We start from the raw sequence: 21375 nt of genomic DNA on the forward strand, positions 1-21375 counted from the left end.
CATAGCCATACCTTAGTCTTGCGCTGTCTTTGGTTAGAGTTCTTTTACTTAAGGAAACACTCGAGCACACTATTCTATTTAATTCTTTATTTTCTTTCCTCACTGAGTAGTTTTCCCTGTTGGAGCCCTTGGGTTTATAACATCCAGCTTTTTCCAACTAGAGTTGTAGCTTAGCAAGTAATAATAATAATAATAATAATAATAATAATAATAATAATAATAAATAGAATGATTTATTGTTAATTTGTTCTCTTCAGTTATTTATTTCCTTATTTCCTTTCCTCACTGGGCTATTTTTCCCTATTGGAGCCCCTGGGCTTATAGCATCTTGCTTTTCCAATTAGGGTTGTAGCTTGGATAGTAATAATAATAATAATAATAATAATAATAAATAGAATGATTTATTGTTAATTTGTTCTCTTCAGTTATTTTTTCCTTATTTCCTTTCCTCACTGGGCTATTTTTCCCTATTGGAGCCCTTGGGTTTATAACATCCAGCTTTTTCCAACTAGCGTTGTAGCTTAGCAAGTAATAATAATAATAATAATAATAATAATAATAATAATAATAATAATAATAATAAATAGATGTATATATCTCACCTTATTTTTTATCCTTCTCTTTGGGCGTGGCCTCTTTCGACTTCTCCTCCTTCTGCTCCTTCGTCTGCGTCTTAATCCGGTCTTGACTTGGCTTCTTATCCGGCATATAGCCCTTAGCTGTTGGGAAAGAGAGAGAGAAAGAGAGTGAGTGAGTGAGTGAGAGGGGGGGAAAATCGTTAAAACTCTCACATGGAGAGTCCTTCACTAAACTAGAATGTCAAGAAAACGAAAGAATGGCTGCCTGAAATATATGATAAATTGAAAAACTTGTCCTGGTGTACACGTGTGAGGATAGCTTCATGGAGGAGGGCTGAAGCACTCTTGGAATTTTTAGTGATGACTACGTTACAAGGCGTGGAGTTGCGAAACTACGTTGCAAGGTGTGGAGTTGCGAAACTACGAGTTGCGAAACTACGTTGCAAGGTGTGGAGTTGCGAAACTACGTTGCAAGGTGTGGAGTTGCGAAACTACGTTACAAGGTGTGGAATTGCGAAACTACGTTACAAGCTGTGGAGTTGCGAAACTACGTTGCAAGTTTTGTGGTGGTGTGAAACTACGTTACAAGGTGTGGAGTTGCGAAACTACGAGTTGCGAAACTACGTTGCAAGGTGTGGAGTTGCGAAACTACGTTGCAAGGTGTGGAGTTGCGAAACTACGTTACAAGGTGTGGAATTGCGAAACTACGTTACAAGGTGTGGAGTTGCGAAACTACGTTGCAAGTTATGTGCTGTTGTGAAACTACGTTGCAAGTTATGTGCTGTTGTGAAACTACGTTGCAAGTTATGTGCTGGTGTGAAACTACGTATCAAATATTGTGCTGTTGTGCAACTACTGTACGTTGCTAGTTACTGCGTAGCAAGTTATGTGCTGTCATGAAACTACGTTGCAAGTTATGTGCTGTTGTGAAACCACGTATCAAATATTGTGCTGTTGTGCAACTACTGTACGTTGCAAGTTACTGCGTAGCAAGTTATGTGCTGTCGTGAAACTACGTTGCAAGTTTTGTGGTGTTGGGAAACAACGTATCAAATATTGTGCTGTCGTGAAACTACGTTGCAAGTTATGTGCTGTTGTGAAACTGCTGTACGTTGTAAGTTATGTGCTGTTGTGCAACTACTGTTCGTTGCTAGTTACTGCATAGCAAGTTATGTGCTGTCGTGAAACTACGTTGCAAGTTATGTGCCGTCGTGAAACTACGTTGCAAGTTATGTGTTGTTGTGAAACTTCTGTACGTTGCAAGTTGCTTCATAGCAAGTTATGTGCTGTTGGGAAACGACGCTGCAAGTTATGTGCTGTTGTGAAACTACTGTACGTTGCTAGTTACTGCGTAGCAAGTTATGTGCTGTTGTGAAACTACTGTACGTTGCTAGTTACTGCGTAGCAAGTTATGTGCTGTTGGGAAACGACGCTGCAAGTTATGTGCTGTCGTGAAACTACTGTACGTTGCAAGTTGCTTCATAGCAAGTTATGTGCTGTTGGGAAACGACGCTGCAAGTTATGTGCTGTTGTGAAACTACGTTGCAAGTTATGTGCTGTTGTGAAACTACTGTACGTTGCAAGTTAAGTGCTGTTGTGAAACTACGTTGCAAGTTATGTGCTGTTGTGAAACTACTGTACGTTGCTAGTTACTGCGTAGCAAGTTATGTGCTGTTGTGAAAGTACGTTGCAAGTTATGTGCTGTCGTGAAACTACTGTACGTTGCAAGTTGCTTCATAGCAAGTTATGTGCTGTTGGGAAACGACGCTGCAAGTTATGTGCTGTTGTGAAACTACTGTACGTTGCAAGTTATGTGCTGTTGTGAAACTACTGTACGTTGCAAGTTATGTGCTGTTGTGAAACTGCGCTGCAAGTTATGTGCTGTTGTGAAACTACGCTGCAAGTTATGTGCTGTTGTGAAACTACTGTACGTTGCAAGTTATGTGCTGTTGGGAAACTGCGCTGCAAGTTATGTGCTGTTGTGAAACTACGTTGCAAGTTATGTGCTGTTGTGAAACTACTGTACGCTGCAAGTTACTGCGTAGCAAGTTATGTGCTGTTGTGAAAGTACCGTTGCAAGTTATGTGCTGTTGTGAAACTACGCTGCAAGTTATGTGCGGTTGTGAAACTACATTGCAAGTTATTTGGAGTTGCGGAACTGCGTTGCAAGTTTGTGTGTGTGTGTGTGTGTGTGTGTGTTTGTGTACGCGAGAGTCTTCTTTTAATTCCATGTATTCAAACTAGGAAAAAACGCTCTGAGAGTGCAGATCTCCTCCACGCAAATGATTTCTCGAAACCAGCTTGCCTTTCCCTGAATCAACTTAGACCGTAGGAGTATTTGAAGTTTATATGACAACCATGTGCGATCTTGGGGTTAAAGTTAGGGTTTATTCGGACGACCTTTTGCTCGACCTTGATCTTTGACCTTTGACCTAGGACTTTCAAAATTGAATTGCTTCCCCATCTCAATATAAGAATTAACCTCCTCTCATCATCGCTGGTGGAGGCAGTTACAGTTTATTTTACGATAGTGTTATGGTTACTTATCCTAACCGCTAATGTATATTTACCTCCGCCAACGAAGTTGGCAGGAGGTTATGCTTTCGCCCCTGTTTGTCCATTGGTTTGTTTGTGAACAACTTCCTTGAACAATTTGACTCTCAGAGTAGTGAAACTTTCAGGGATTAATTGTCATGTTAAGAAGTGGAAGTGATTCAATTATGAAAGTCCTAGGTCAAAGGTCATGGTCAAGCAATAGGTCAAGAAATTAGGTACCATGGTAGAGGTCATAATTTGACTCATAGAGTAGTGAAACTTTCAGGGATTAATTGTTATGTTGAGACGTGGAAGTGATTCAATTTTGAAAGTCCTATGTTAAAGGTCAAAGGTCAAGCAAAAGGTCGAGAAATTAGGTGCCATGGTGGAGGTAATAATTTGACTCTTAGAGTATTGAAACTTTCAGGGATTAATTGTTATCTGGAGACGTGGAAGTGATTCAGTTTTCAAAGTCCTAGGTCAAAAGTCAAAGGTCAAGGTCGAGCAAAAGGACGAGAAATTAGGTGCCATGGTTGAGGTCATAATTTTACTCATAGAGTAATGAAACTTTCAGGTATTAATTGTTATGTTGAGATGTGGAAGTGATTCACTTTTGAAAGTCCTAGGTCAAAGGTCAAGGGCAAGGTCGAGCAAAAGGTCGAGAAACTAGGTGCCATGGTGGAGGTTATAATTTTACTCATAGAGTAATGAAACTTTAAGGGATTTATCAATACGATGAGACGTGGGTAGTGATTCAATTTTGAAAGTCCTTGGTCAAAGGTCAAGGTCAAGCAAAAGGTCGAGAATTAACCTGCTTTGGAGGAGGTCTGCGCTCTACTGAGTGCCCCCTCTAGTTTTATATATATACGCTAGTATGTGAATACCATATTCAATTCGAAAGTCCTAGGTCAAAGGTCAAGGTCAAGCAAAAGGTCGAGAAATAAGCTGCCGTGGTGAAGGTCTGCGTTCTACTGAGTGCCCCTCTATAGCCAATTTTTTTTAGCGAGGCAGATTTGCACTGACTCGCAGCGGTGGGCTTTTAGCTCGGAAAAGTTTCCTAATCGCTGATTGGTTAGAATTATCTTGTCCAACCAATCAGTGATCAGGAAACTTTTCCCTGCTAAAAGGGCACCCCTGCGAGTCGGTGCAAATCTGCCTCGCTAAAAAAAAATGGCTATAGTTTTTTATGTATTCGCCAGTATGTGAATACCACTGAATAAGTAGGAGCTGTAAACTGAAAAAAAAAATTAAAAAAGCAATTGATAAGTCTAGACAGTTCAACATTAAAATATGTAGATGTTGGCAATTAACTGGTAACTACATCCCGAGGGAATTTATATAACACAACGGATAAAATTTCTATTTCTAAATCAAAATATCATATACATAAATTTATATATACTGCATATACATAATAGTATACACGACCCGTCAAAAATGACGACAAGCACATGCACAGATTCAATCATTCTCACCCCCTCATACTTTCCTAACTATAACCCGTCTTATTAGGGTAGGACTACTCTCTCTCTCTCTCTCTCTCTCTCCTCTCTCTCTCTCTTCCTACCTGAGGGATGGGGAGACCAAATCGTTGTATTTCTTGCCGCTGAGCGTGACTGAATATATATATATTATATATATATATACTGTATATGTATATATATTATATGTATATATATATGTATATATATAAATATGCGTGTATGTATGTATGTATATATATATATATATATATTATTTATATACATATAAATATATATGTACAGTATATATATATATATATATATACACAGTATATATATATATATATATATAGATATACAGTATATATATATATATATATATACTGTATATGTATATATATTATATGTATATATATATGTATATATATAAATATGCGTGTATGTATGTATATATATATATATATATATTTATATACATATAAATATATATGTACAGTATATATATATATATATATATACACAGTATATATATATATATATATATATAGATATAGATATACAGTATATATATATTTACCCATATTTTAGATATATATATATATATATATATATTTAAATATGCGTGTATGTATGTATGTATATATATATTTATTTATATATATAAATATATATATACTGTATATAAATATATATATATATATATATGTGTGTATAAATAAATAAATATATATATATAAATATGTATATAATATATGTTTATATAAATATATATATATATATATATATACAGTATATAAATATGTATATATATATGTTATATATGTTTATATATATATATATATATATAAATATAAATATATATATATATATAATACATACATACAGTATGTATATATATAACAAATTAAAATATAAACCACCCATAACCAAGTAGTAATGACCACCGATGTAAAGCGACATCTATTGACCAGCATGTTCGCTCGTTGCAAATTACATTTCGCACCATGAGTAATTCGCAAGTGAATACAGTATTCTGCGACCCACAGGTGTTCCAAGCTCCATTCTAGCTATTGGTTAGGGGCTGCTTGGTAAACAAGGGAGAATGTTGCCTCGTAGGTATCAGGTAGTGATTTATGAGACTGATCGATGATAGATCAAACTACTAAGACTGATTTTGAAAGACTGATCGATGATATTTCATACAATTAAGACTCAATTGTAAGATTGATCGATGATAGTTCATACAATTAAGACTGATTTAAAAGACTGATCGATGATAGATCAAACTACTAAGACTGATTTAAAAGACTGATCGATGATAGATCAAACTACTAAGACTGATTTAAAAGACAGATCGATGATAGATCAAACTGATAAGACTGATCTTTAAGACAGATCGATGATAGATCAAACAATTAAGACTCATTTTTAAGACTGATCGATGATAGATCAAACTACAAAGACTGATTTTTAAGACGGATCGATGATAGATCAAACTACTATGACTGGTTTAAAAGACTGATCGATGATAGATCAAACTGAGAAGACTCATTTTTAAGACTGATCGATGATAGATCAAACTACAAAGACTGATTTTAAGACGGATCGATGATAGATCAAACTACTAAGACTGGTTTAAAAGACTGATCGATGATAGATCAAACTGAGAAGACTCATTTTTAAGACTGATCGATGATAGATCAAACTGAGAAGACTCATTTTTAAGACTGATCGATGATAGATCAAACTGAGAAGACTCATTTTTAAGACTGATCGATGATAGATCAAACTGAGAAGACTCATTTTTAAGACTGATCGATGATAGATCAAACTGAGAAGACTCATTTTTAAGACTGATCGATGATAGATCAAACTACAAAGACTGATTTTTAAGACGGATCGATGATAGATCAAACTGATAAGACTGATTTTGTAAGACTGATCGATGATAGTTCAAACTACTAAGACTGATTTGTAAGACTGATCGATTATAGATCAAACTACTAAGACTGATTTAAAAGACTGATCGATGATAGATCAAACTACTAAGGCTGATTTGTAAGATTGATCGATGATAGTTCAAAAAATTAAGACTCATTTGTAAGATTGATCGATGATAGATCAAACTAATAAGACTGATTTTGTAAGACTGGTCGATTATAGATCAAACTACTAAGACTGATTTAAAAGACTGATCGATGATAGTTCATACAATTAAGACTCATTTGTAAGATTGATCGATGATAGATCATGCAATTAAGACTCATTTGTAAGATTGATCGATGATAGATCAAACTAATAAGACTCATTTGTAAGACTGATCAATGATAGTTCATGCAATTGAGACTTATTTGTATGATTGATCGATGATAGTTCATACAATTAAGACTCAATCGTAAAATTGATCGATGATAGTTCAAACAATTAAGACTCAATTGTAAGATTGATCGATGATAGATCAAACTACTAAGACTGATTTTGTAAGACTGATTGATGATAGTTCATACAATTAAGACTCATTTGTAAGACTGATCGATGATAGTTCAAACAAATATGACTCATTTGTAAGACTGATCGATGATAGATCAGGCTACTAAGACTGATTTAAAAGACTGATCGATGATAGTTCATACAATTAAGACTCATTTGTAAGACTGATCGATGATAGTTCAAACTACTAAGACTGATTTAAAAGACTGATCGATGATAGTTCAAACAATTAAGACTCATTTTTAAGACTGATCGATGATAGATCAAACTACTAAGACTGATTTAAAAGACAGATCGATGATAGATCAAACTGATAAGACTGATTTTTAAGATAGATCGATGATAGATCAAACTACTAAGACTGATTTAAAAGATCTTTTTAGATTTTGAAAGATTGTTTTTTTTAGATTTCTCAAATAGGGAAGGCTTAGAATAGTTTTATTTTCGTATGTCTATTTTTATAGTTTGTTTATGAGATATATATTTTGATGTTACTGTTTTTAAGAATATTTTAATTTTTCATTACTTCTATTGTAATTTATTTATTTCCCAAATTCCTTTCCTCACTAGACTGTTTTCCTTACTGGAGCCCTTGGACTTATAGCCTCCTGCTTTTCCAGCTGGGGTTGTAGATTACTACTACTACTACTACTACTACTTATAGCCTCCTGCTTTTCCAACTAGGGTTGTAGATTACTACTACTACTACTACTGTTTTCCCTACTGGAGCCCTTGGACTTATAGCTTCCTGCTTTTCCAGCTGGGGTTGTAGACTACTACTACTACTACTACTACTACTACTTTCCCTACTGGAGCCCTTGGACTTATAGCCTCCTGCTTTTCCAGCTAGGGTTGTAGACTACTACTACTACTACTACTACTACTACTACTACTACTAATAATAATAATAATAATAATAATAATAATCACTGACGACATTAATTTTTTACCAGACAGTTATGTCTCCCCGAAATGGAGGAAAATAAACATTAATTCTTCATTTACGACGTAAGACCTGTCATTTCTTCACTAATGAGGGAACATTTTGCCTCTTAACTGCCTAGAATGCTTAAAATGGAACTCACAAATGAGGTTTCATAAAAGAATGACCACTTCTTGGCAATAGTTGGAAACAATTGCCATACCAAGATTTTTATTATTGTAGTGCCATGTAAATACAGTTATGTTTAACGATCATTTAAGACATTTTGTCTTGTAACTAGGCTAGAGAGAGAGAGAGAGAGAGAGAGAGAGAGAGAGAGAGAGAGAGAAGAGAGAGAGAGAGAGAGAGAGAGAAATTAAAAGATGCATATACAGAAATCAAATCATATTTACAATTAGATGTTTATTGAATATATTAAGTAACATTTTCTAGAGAGAGAGAGAGAGAGAGAGAGAGAGAGAGAGAGAGAGAGAGAGAGAGAGAGGTGCATTTGCAGAATTCAAATCATATTTACAATTAGATGTTTATTGAATATATTAAGTAACATTTTCTTGAGAGAGAGAGAGAGAGAGAGAGAGAGAGAGAGAGAGAGAGAGAGAGAGAGAGAGAGAGAGAGAGAGAGAGAGAGAGAGAGAGAACTGGAAAAAACAATTATAAATCTGTTGTATGATTTGGTTGTTGCAATTTCCTCGTGTTGACATTATGATGTCACAACATCATAGATTATGTTGACAGAATCATCCCACTCTCTCTCTCTCTCTCTCTCTCTCTCTCTCTCTCTCTCTCTCTCTCTCTCTCTCTCTCTCTCTCTCTCTCTCTCTCTCGTTTAAAAATGATAATGTAGGCATCATTTGCCATTGTAGTAATAAGTTTAAATACCATACAGACGTAAAGACTTTGTTATTATTATTATTATTATTATTATTATTATTATTATTATTATTATTATTATTATTATTGTTGTTGTGTCAATAATTTCATAATGTAAAACTCATATCCAGACTCTCAATGGGGTCCCTGGGACAGAGCCAAATAGAGCCTAAAAAGCGAGATATCTTTAGACCTAACAGAGCCAAGGTAGGCCATGAAATGACTTTCATTTCACGTGTTGAGTTTTCAGGCCTCTGGACAGAGTACAGATTTTTACATTTAGTTGAATGATATATCACACCCTTTGTGCAGCTCCAGTTATAGTCTGCAATAATGGTAGGAGAGACTCTTTAGCTGTGGGTAGCAAGCTCTTTTAGAAGGACACTCCAAAATCAAACCATTGCTCTCTAGTCTAGGGTAGTGCCATAGCCTCTGTACCATGGTCTTCCACTGTCTTGGGTTAGAATTATCTCGCTTGAGGGTTCACTCGGGCACGCTTTTCTATCTTATTTCTCTTCCTCTTATTTTGTTAAAGTTTTCATAGTTTATATAGGAGATATTTATTTTAATCTTGTTGCTCTTATATTTTATTTTTCCTTGTTTCCTTTCCTCACTGGGCTATATTCCCTGTTGAAGCCCCTGGGCTTATAGCATCCTGCTTTTCCAACTAGGGTTGTAGCTTAGCAATTGATGATTTGAATAATAATAAAATTATTGTATTTCTAATCCATACCAAGCAGCATATTTTGGAATTTAACTTTTAAAAATCTTTTTTCCTTTGCTTCATCAGGCGATGATGATGAAGTGTTGCCAAGTTTATCAAATTTACAACATACATCTCAACAAAACATACTTTTACAGTGATAATATTTCATGAGGCCTAGCCAGTATATTATTATTATTATTATTATTATTATTATTATTATTATTATTATTATTAGCTAAGTTGCAACCCTACTTGGAAAAGCAGCATGCTATAAGCCCGGGGGCTCTGACAAGGAAAATAGCCCTGTGAGGAAAGGAAACAAAGAAAAATAAAATATTTTAAGAACATTAACATTAAAATAATATTATTATTATTATTATTATTACTTGCTAAGCAACAACCCTACTTGGAAAAGCAGCATGCTATAAGCCCGGGGGATCCAACAGGGAAAATAGCCCAGTGAGGAAAGGAAACAAAGAAAAATAAAATATTTTAAGAACAGTAACATTAGAATAGATATCTCCTATATAAACTATGATAATTTTAACAAACCTTAACAAAACAAGTAGAAGAGAAATAAGAATAGTGCGGGCAAGTGTACCCTCAAGCAAGGGAACTCTAACCCAAGACAGTGGAAGACCAGTCATTAGGTCTGCAGATTTACTTAGAAACCAAAAGACAACTTGCTTGAATTTCTTGCAATTTGCAGCCAGAGAATCAAATTCAAAGAACAGCGTTCTAGATCTCACGGTAGTTTTAATTCACATTATTCTGATGTTTGATCAATTTGATGTCGTTACTATTGTATTTTATTTTTCCTTGTTTCCTTTCCTCACTGGGCAATATTCCCTGTTGGAGCCCCTGGGCTTATAGCATCCTGCTTTTCCAACTAGGGTTGTAGCTTAGCAGATTATTCCACGTCTCAACATAACAATTAATACCTGAAAGTATCACTACTCTATGAGTAAAATTATGACCTCCACCATGGCACCTAGTTTCTCGACCTTTTGCTCGACCTTGACCTTGTCCTTTGATCTAGGACTTTGAAAATTGAATCACTTTAATTATCACCTTTTTTTGTTGTTAACATGTCTCCATTAACGTTAGAAATATGTATATATTTATAATTTACCAGACTATGCCACTGATAAACACATTTCAGAAACATTAATTATACATTTTTTTGTTAATATGTCTCCATTAACGTTAGAAATATGTATATATTTATAATTTACCAGTCTATGCCACTTATAAACACTTTTCATAAATATTAATTATCATATTTGTTGTTAACATGTCTCCATTAACTTTAGAAGTGTATATATATATATATATATATATATATATATATATATATTATCAGGCAACGTATGGAAGAGAATAAAGCATAATTATTTTATTTCCTAAAAGCTATCTCGAGTAATTTCCTCTCCAAATTATAGTGAATGAGTAATTAAACCCAGTCATTTAGTAGCTGCCCTTAAAATGACAATCATTTGAAAAAGAATGATTTTCCCTCTATTATTCGGGAATCTGGAAAATAACCCTGCCTTTATTATTCACAAATTTAAAAAAACCCTGCCTCTTTATTTGCGAAGCTAAAAAAAAAAAACCCCTGCCTCTATTATTCGCGAATCAAAAAATAATCCTGCCTTTATTATTCTTGAATCTAAAAAAAACCCTGCCTCTATTATTCGCGAATCTAAATAAAAACCAGCTCTATTATTCGTGAATCTTAAAAAAACCTTGCCTCTGTTATTCGCGAATCTATAAAGAACCCTGCCTCTATTATTCGCGAATCTAAGAAAAAACCAGCTCTATTATTCGTGAATCTTAAAAAAACCCTGCCTCTGTTATTCGCGAATCTATAAAGAACCCTGCCTCTATTATTCGCGAATCTAAGAAAAAACCAGCTCTATTATTCGTGAATCTTAAAAAAACCCTGCCTCTGTTATTCGCGAATCTATAAAGAACCCTGCCTCTATTATTCGCGAATCTAAGAAAAAACCAGCTCTATTATTCGTGAATCTTAAAAAAACCCTGCCTCTGTTATTCGCGAATCTATAAAGAACCCTGCCTCTATTATTCGCGAATCTAAAAAAAAACCAGCTCTATTATTCGTGAATCTTAAAAAAACCCTGCCTCTGTTATTCGCGAATCTATAAAGAACCCTGCCTCTATTATTCGCGAATCTAAAAAAAAACCAGCTCTATTATTCGTGAATCTTAAAAAAACCCTGCCTCTGTTATTCGCGAATCTATAAAGAACCCTGCCTCTATTATTCGCGAATCTAAAAAAAAACCAGCTCTATTATTCGTGAATCTTAAAAAAACCCTGCCTCTGTTATTCGCGAATCTATAAAGAACCCTGCCTCTATTATTCGCGAATCTAAAAAAAAACCAGCTCTATTATTCGTGAATCTTAAAAAAACCCTGCCTCTGTTATTCGCGAATCTATAAAGAACCCTGCCTCTATTATTCGCGAATCTAAAAAAAAACCAGCTCTATTATTCGTGAATCTTAAAAAAACCCTGCCTCTGTTATTCGCGAATCTATAAAGAACCCTGCCTCTATTATTCGCGAATCTAAAAAAAAACCAGCTCTATTATTCGTGAATCTTAAAAAAACCCTGCCTCTGTTATTCGCGAATCTATAAAGAACCCTGCCTCTATTATTCGCGAATCTAAAAAAAAACCAGCTCTATTATTCGTGAATCTTAAAAAAAACCCTGCCTCTGTTATTCGCGAATCTATAAAGAACCCTGCCTCTATTATTCGCGAATCTAAAAAAAAACCAGCTCTATTATTCGTGAATCTTAAAAAAACCTTGCCTCTATTATTCGCGAATCTAGAAAAAAGGCCTCTATTAGTGGCGAATCTAAAAAAAAAGCCCTCTATTATTCACGAATCTAAAAAAAAAAACCCTGCCTCTATTAATTGCGAGTCTGAAAAAAAGGCCTCTATTATTCGCGAATCTGAAAAACTCCTGCCTCTATTATTCGCGAATAAGAAAAACCCCTGCCTCTATTATTCGTGAATCTGAAAAAAAGGCCTCTATTATTCACGAATCTGAAAAAAGCCCTGCCTCTATTATTCGCAAATCTGAAAAAAAGGCCTCTATTATTCGCGAATCTGGAAAAAACCCTGCCTCTATTATTCGCGAATCTGGAAAACACCCAGCCTCTATTATTCGCGAATCTGAAAAAAAACCCTGCCTCTATTATTCGCGAATCTGAAAAACTTCTGCCTCTATTATTCGCGAATCTGAAAAACCCCTGCCTCTATTATTCGCGAATCTGAAAAACTTCTGCCTCTATTATTCGCGAATCTGAAAAACCCCTGCCTCTATTATTCGCGAATCTGGAAAAAACACCTGCCTCTATTATTAGCGAATATAAAAAAAACCCTGCGTCTTTATTCGCCAATCTAAAAAAAAACCTGTCATTATTATTCGCCAATCTAAAAAAAAAAACCTGTCATTATTATTCGCGAATCTAAAAAAAAAAGAAATCCTGCCTCTATTATTCGCAAATCTAAAAAAAATATCCTGCCTCTATTATTCGCGAATCTAAAAAAACCAGCCTCTATTATTCGCGAATCTAAAATAAAAACCCAGCCTCTATTATTCGCGAACCTAAAAAAACCAACCTCTATTATTCGCGAATCTAAAAAAGAAAACCTGCCTCTTTATTCGCTAATCTAAAAAAAAAAAAAAACAGCCTCTATTCGCGAATCTGAAAAAAAGGCCTCTATTATTCGCGAACCTGAAAAAACCTCTGCCTCTATTATTCACGAATCTGAAAAAAGGCCTCTATTATTCGCGAATCTAAAAAACCAGCCTCTATTATTCGCGAATCTGGAAAACACCCAGCCTCTATTATTCGCGAATCTGAAAAAAAAACCCTGCCTCTATTATTCGCGAATCTGAAAAACTCCTGCCTCTATTATTTGCGAATCTGAAAAACCCCTGCCTCTATTATCCGTTAATCTGAAAAAAGGCCTCTATTATTCGCGAATCTGAAAAAACCCTGCCTCTATTTTTCGCGAATGTGAAAAAACCCTACCTCTATTATTCGCGAATCTGAAATAACCCTGCCTCTATTATTCGCGAATCTGAAAAAAGAAGGCTTCTGTTATTCGCGAATCTGAAAAAACCCTGCCTCTATTATTCGCGAATCTGAAAAAACCCTGCCTCTATTGTTCGCAAATCTGAGAAAAAACTAGCCTCTATTTTTCGCGAATCTTAGCTGTACAGAAAAGTCCCTTTTCCGTCTCTCCCCTTGAGTTAGAATCACTCATCTTTTTTTTTTATTTTTCTGTGTATTTGTTTTGTCCTCTGAGAACCAACCTTTCCTACACTGAAGTCTTTGAGCTTCCTGGAAGAGGAGAGAGAGAGAGAGAGAGAGAGAGAGAGAGAGAGAGAGAGAGAGAGAGAGAGAGAGAGAGAGAGAGAGCAGGCCCCATGAAACTATTGCACTCATGAGTATCTTTACTGGGCCCAGTTGGGTCCCCTCTTCACTGGGTCCAGTTGGATCCCCTCTTCACTGGGTCCAGTTGGGTCCCCTCTTCACTGGGTCCAGTTGGGTCCTTTCCACCTGGGTTTCCTCCGTCCCCGACTTTCCCCATTTATTAGCACATTAGCACAGATGATGTCTCTTCCTCTCTTTCGACTCATTAAGCAGTGCGATTTTACTGAGCTTAGTATGCGTTTGCTTGTGTCTATATATAGGACGTTTGACGAAATTGTCTCTTTAAAATAGTTTGAGGATATACAATATAACTCTGTGTGTATATGTTTATTTATGTGTGTGTATTTAAATACAAACACACACAATATACATATGTATGTATTCATAGGCTATATATATAAATATATATATATATATATATATATATATATATATATATATATATGTATATATATATATTTAATACAAACCCTCCACACATAGGCTATATACTATATATATACAATATATATATATATATATATATATATATATATATATATGTATGTATATATATGTATGTATATATATATATATATATATATATATATATTTATATTTATATATATCTATCTATCTATCTATATATATATACATATACCAAAGGCACTTCCCCCAATTTTGGGGGGTAGCCGACAACAACAAGAAACAAAACAAAAAGGGGACCTCTACTCTCTACGTTCCTCCAGCCTAACCAGGGACTCAGCCGAGTTCAGCTGGTACTGCTAGGGTGCCACAGCCCAACCTCCCACATTTCCACCACAGATGAAGCTTCATACTGCTGAGTCCCCTACTGCTGCTACCTCCGCGGTCATCTAAGGCACCGGAGGAAGCAGCAGGGCCTACCGGAACTGCGTCACAATCGCTCGCCATTCATTCCTATTTCTAGCACGCTCTCTTGCCTCTCTCACATCTATCCTCCTATCACCCAGAGCTTTCTTCACACCATCCATCCACCCAAACCTTGGCCTTCCTCTTGTACTTCTCCCATCAACTCTTGCATTCATCACCTTCTTTAGCAGACAGCCATTTTCCATTCTCTCAACATGGCCAAACCACCTCAACACATTCATATCCACTCTAGCCGCTAACTCATTTCTTACACCCGTTCTCACCCTCACCACTTCGTTCCTAACCCTATCTACTCGAGATACACCAGCCATACTCCTCAGACACTTCATCTCAAACACATTCAATTTCTGTCTCTCCATCACTTTCATTCCCCACAACTCCGATCCATACATCACAGTTGGTACAATCACTTTCTCATATAGAACTCTCTTTACAGTCATGCCCAATCCTCTATTTTTTACTACTCCCTTAACTGCCCCCAACACTTTGCAACCTTCATTCACTCTCTGACGTACATCTGCTTCCACTCCACCATTTGCTGCAACAACAGACCCCAAGTACTTAAACTGATCCACCTCCTCAAGTAACTCTCCATTCAACATGACATTCAACCTTGCACCACCTTCCCTTCTCGTACATCTCATAACCTTACTCTTACCCACATTAACTCTCAACTTCCTTCTCTCACACACCCTTCCAAATTCTGTCACTAGTCGGTCAAGCTTCTCTTCTGTGTCTGCTACCAGTACAGTATCATCCGCAAACAACAACTGATTTACCTCCCATTCATGATCATTCTCGCCTAACAGTTTTAATCCTCGTCCAAGCACTCTAGCATTCACCTCTCTCACCACTCCATCAACATACAAGTTAAACAACCAGGGCGACATCACACATCCCTGTCTCAGCCCCACTCTCACCGGAAACCAATCGCTCACCTCCTTTCCTATTCTAACACATGCTTTACTACCTGTGTAGAAACTTTTCACTGCTTGCAACAACCTTCCACCAACTCCATATAACCTCATCACATTCCACATTGCTTCCCTATCAACTCTATCATATGCTTTCTCCAGATCCATAAACGCAACATGCACCTCCTTACCTTTTGCTAAATATTTCTCGCATATCTGCCTAACTGTAAAAATCTGATTCATACAACCCCTACCTCTTCTAAAACCACCCTGTACTTCCAAGATTGCATTCTCTGTTTTATCCTTAATCCTATTAATCAGTATTCTACCATACACTTTTCCAACTACACTCAACAAACTAATACCTCTTGAATTACAACACTCATGCACATCTCCCTTACCCTTATATAGTGGTACAATACATGCACAGACCCAATCTACTGGTACCATTGACAACACAAAACACACATTAAACAATCTCACCAACCATTCAAGTACTGTCACACCCCCTTCCTTCAACATCTCAGCTTTCACACCATCCATACCCGATGCTTTTCCTACTCTCGTTTCATCTATTGCTCTCCTCACTTCCTCTATTGTAATCTCTCTCTCATTCTCATCTCCCATCACTGGCACCTCAACACCTGGAACCGCAATTATATCTGCCTCCCTATCATCCTCAACATTCAGCAAACTTTCAAAATATTCCGCCCACCTTTTCCTTGCCTCCTCTCCTTTTAACAACCTTCCATTTCCATCTTTCACTGTCTCTTCAATTCTTGCGCCGGCCTTCCTTACTCTCTTCACTTCTTTCCAAAACTTCTTCTTATTCTCTTCATATGACTGACCCAGTCCCTGACCCCACCTCAGGTCAGCTGCCCTCTTTGCCTCACGTACCTTGCGCTTTACTTCCACCTTTTGCTCTCTATATTTTTCATACTTCTCTATACTATTACTCTGCAGCCATTCTTCAAAAGCCCTCTTTTTCTCTTCCACTTTTACCTTCACTCCTTCATTCCACCATTCACTGCCCTTCCTCATGCTGCCTCCAACAACCTTCTTGCCACATACATCACTTGCAATCCCAACAAAATTTTCTTTTGCTAACTTCCACTCCTCCTCTAAATTACCAGTTTCTCTTACTCTCACCTCGTCATATGCCATTTTCAACCTTTCCTGATATTTACTTTTTACCCCCGGTTTTATTAGCTCTTCAACCCTCACTAGCTCCCTTTTACATCCACCTACTCTATTCCCCCACTCTTTTGCTACAACTAATTTTCCTTCCACCAAAAAATGATCAGACATACCGTTAGCCATACCCCTAAACACGTGCACGTCTTTCAATCTTCCAAACATTCTTTTAGTTATCAACACATAATCCATTAATGCCCTTTCTACTACTCTTCCATTTGCCACTCTTACCCATGTATACTTATTTTTATCTTTCTTTTTAAAAAAGCTAGCACTTATTACCATCTCTTGTTCAACACACATATCTACCAGTCTCTCACCACTCTCATTTTCACCTGGTACGCCATATTTCCCAATGACACCTTCTACCTCTCCAGCACCCACTCTAGCATTTAAGTCACCCATAACAACTACATAATTCCTTCTACCCAGTCCTTCTACACACATATATATATATATATATATGTGTGTGTGTGTGTGTTTGTATGTGTGTGTATATATATATATAATTGTTTATAAGAATACAGGCAAACCTTCATCAACAAAAGAAATCAAAGCGAAATAGAAAATATGAAGAAAAATCTTTGCAAAAGCCAATTGTAGAAAAAAATAACGAAAATCTTAAATGTAGTATAAAAAGAAAATGCAAAACGAAAAAAACAGCAACCATATCACTGTCGAACTATACCTAAACTTGAATTATGCATATTAAATATTTTATATTTGCATATAAGTTCCAACAGGTTTGATCATATTTGCCATGCAAACTTTACCTTAACTTTATCTATCATTATTAATGACGTAAATTGGAACTTAACAGGTAATCTTCGAGTTTTCCTTCTCTGTTGATGAAAGGCATCTTCACAAAACATCCCACTTAACTGACAATGATTAATTTGATGGCTCTCCTTAGTTTCATCATCATCATCCTCAACATCATCATCATCATCTCCTCCCACGCCTATTGACGCAAAGGGACTCTGTTAGATTTCGCCTGTCGTCTCTATCTTGAACATTTTTCCTACTTCACGCTTCATAGTCCTCAGCTATGTTAGCCTGGGTCTTCCAACTCTTTTAGTGCATTGTGGAGCCCAGTTAAAAGTTTGGTGAACTAATCTCTCTTGGGGAGTGCGAAGAGCATGCCCAAACCATCTCCATCTACTCCTTACCAAGATCTCATCCGCGCATGTCACTCGAATAATCTCTCTTATAGTTTTATTTCTAATCCTGTCTTGCCATTTAACTCCCAATATTCTTCTGAGGGCATTGTTCTCAAATCTACGAAATCTGTTAGATATTGTTTCAATGTCATACCATGACTCCTGTCTATTCTGTAACACAGATTTTACTAAACTGTTATATATCCTATTTTATACGTAATTTCAGGCGATTTGATTTCTAAATTTTACTTAACCTAACCATTGTCTGATTTGCTTTTTTTTAAATCTTTCACTAAACTCCTATTCTAATGACCCTGTATTAGAGATCATAGCTCCTAAAGAAGACACAAACAGCACTCATGCCTTATATAATAAAGTCTTAAATTGCTTTTGCTTGGTGAATTAGTTTAAGCTTGATTTTCACTGATAAAATGTTCCACGTAACACATCCAGTTATCTGCTTCATATATTTTGGGTGCCAGAGGATTAAGATGATAATAATAATAATAATAATAATAATAATAATAATAATAATAATAATAATAATAATAATAATTATTATTATTATTATTATTATTATTATTAATTGCTAAGCTACAACCCTAGTTGGAAAAGCAGGATGCTATAAGCCCAGGGGCTCCAATAGGGAAAATAGCCCAGTGAGGAAAGGAAGCATGGAAAAATAGAATATTTTAAGAAAGTAACATCATTAAAATAAATATATCCTATATAAACTATAGAAACTTTAACAAAACAAGAATAAGAGAAATAAAATAGAATAGTGTGCCCGAGTGTACCCTCAAGCAAGAGAACTCTAACCCAAGACAATGGAAGACCATGGTACAGAGGCTATGGCACTACCCAAGACTAGAGAGCAATGGTTTGAATTTGGAGTGTTCTTATAGAAGAGCTGCTTACCATGGCTAAAGAATCTCTTCTACCCTTAATATAATATAGTATAAGGAGTCTGGCTAGAATTTGGAACAGTTAAAAGGCAAATCACTTATTCTGATCCCTTAAAAAAATATACTTTCATACTATCAAAGCCTTTGGAGAAAAATTGCCTCTAGTTTTATATGACAGTCATTAAAACTTTCTACTTATACTCTTAAAAAAACCGTAATTTTAATCGGAAATTCTCCGTAAAAATATACTGTTCTCAACCGTATTTCAATAAATAACAGACGACCGTAATTTTACCATACTTTGTTATTATATTTTACGGATTTGTGACCGTAATATCACTCCTTTACGTCAATATATCCATTTTTTAAACGGTAAATGCCTGGCAACATTTATTCCAGGGTTATTACCGTTTTTTACGGCAAATTTTCAACAGTGTAGGTTTGGTTAGGTTATAAAGCCACCGAAGAAGGAATATTTAATTTGGAAATTTTAAATGCAGGAAAGACCATGTTTTGAAAGGATAAAACATCGAATTACGTAGAATGTGAGTCATTAAATGCGTCAAACAGATAAAACTCTTGTCATTCTCGAAATGATGATGGCAAAACTTGAGGGCGCTTCGGAAAACTGCATGAAAACTAGATGTTTTTTGACATCTTAAAGGTCAGTGGTCCTCTAAAACCCCGAATTAAATCAATTGTTACTTAAGGAAAATCGATTTTGGTTTTAAAGCTTTGAAGGTTTAAAGGTCGCTCATGAATGGCAGAGGCAAAGGACAGTGACATTACCCTGTCAAGCAGGACAACGCTCTAGGGACTGACCAAATATACAAATGATCAGCCCCCAAGCCTCCTCTCCACCCAAGCTAAGACCAACAAATGAAATGTTTCCTAAGGAAAATCGATTGGATTTTAAATGTTCAAAGGTCGCTCATGAATGGCAGAGGCAACGGACAGTGACATTACCTTATCAAGCAGGACAATGCCATAGAGACTGACCATATATATATATATATATATATATATATATATATATTATATATATATATATATATATATTATATATATATATTATATATATATATATATATATATATATATATATATATATATATATATATATATATATATATATATATATATATATATAATGTTCAGCACCTAAGACCTCTCTCCACCCAAGCTAGGACCAAGGAGAGACAGGCAATGGATACTGATGACTTAGCAGATAGACTTATAGGCTCCCCCCCCATCCTTAACTCCAAAGAATGGTGAGGTTACAGCGACCAAATAAACTGACGAGTTTGAGAGGGACTCGAAACCCAGTCTGGCATTCATGGTCAGGGACGTTACCACATCGGGCACCACAACCCATAAAATACAGAAGAAGCATGTCTATAAATTACTTCCGAGTCCTAAAGTTTTGGACATATGTTCTTTAAACGCCAAATATGATTAGAAACTGTTATAAACAGAGTTACGATTTGAAAGTTGATATTCATATCCTATGAAGCTAAAACGAAAGAGAAAACAATAAATGAATGGATGTAAAAAACTGCATTTAATTAAAGAGTTACGGCAAATATGGTACATGCATTATTGAAGTGTGGAATACATTCTTAATCGTTATAAACATACTGGTTTAATAAGGTGGGTTTTTTTTTCTAGTATCAGTCAGTGTTTTGGTATGAAGGTGTGAAGAGTATTAATTGGAAATGCTCAATTACGCATGAACACACACATACACATACACACATACGCACACACACACATATATATATATATGATAAATGTTTTTGCACATTTAAACGTGTTTTTCCTATTTCAAATAAGCCATATATATTAATACATTAAAGTCTGGATTCTCTTAACGACCTCGGGATCAGAGCCCCAGGCGGAATCACCCAAAGACTATAGTATCAGACCGGCCGGGATACCTGTATGCTGTATCCCGAGGTCGTTAAGAGAATCCAGACTTTAATATATTAATATATATGGCTTATTTGATATATATATATATATATATATATATATATATATATATATATATATTCATATATTTTAGTTGGAGTTAGTTCATTATTCTTATATTCTTTTTAGTGACATCGACGTATTCACAACGAGACTAATTATAAAATGATATCGTATTCATACAGGAAAATGGGATCCCTGACCTATCAGTTTCCTGTTGATTCCAGATAAGTCCGATTTTAGAAAACAGGGTCATAGAGGAATATTGGAAAACAAAGCAGGGCTTAC

At 35.6% G+C, this 21375-nt stretch overlaps 1 long non-coding RNA gene across 1 annotated transcript in view; it reads right to left on the bottom strand.

Annotated features, from left to right (window-relative positions):
* LOC137658818 (uncharacterized) overlaps positions 1 to 21375 on the bottom strand; it is a 164857-nt gene that overhangs the window by 23859 nt on the left and 119623 nt on the right. Inside the window, exon 2 of the long non-coding RNA XR_011047441.1 lies at positions 603 to 719. This is a non-coding gene — a long non-coding RNA (uncharacterized lncRNA). The remainder of the gene's footprint in view (positions 1 to 602; positions 720 to 21375) is intronic.

Source organism: Palaemon carinicauda, chromosome 1 (assembly GCF_036898095.1).
Source record: "Palaemon carinicauda isolate YSFRI2023 chromosome 1, ASM3689809v2, whole genome shotgun sequence".
NCBI lineage: Eukaryota > Metazoa > Arthropoda > Malacostraca > Decapoda > Palaemonidae > Palaemon > Palaemon carinicauda.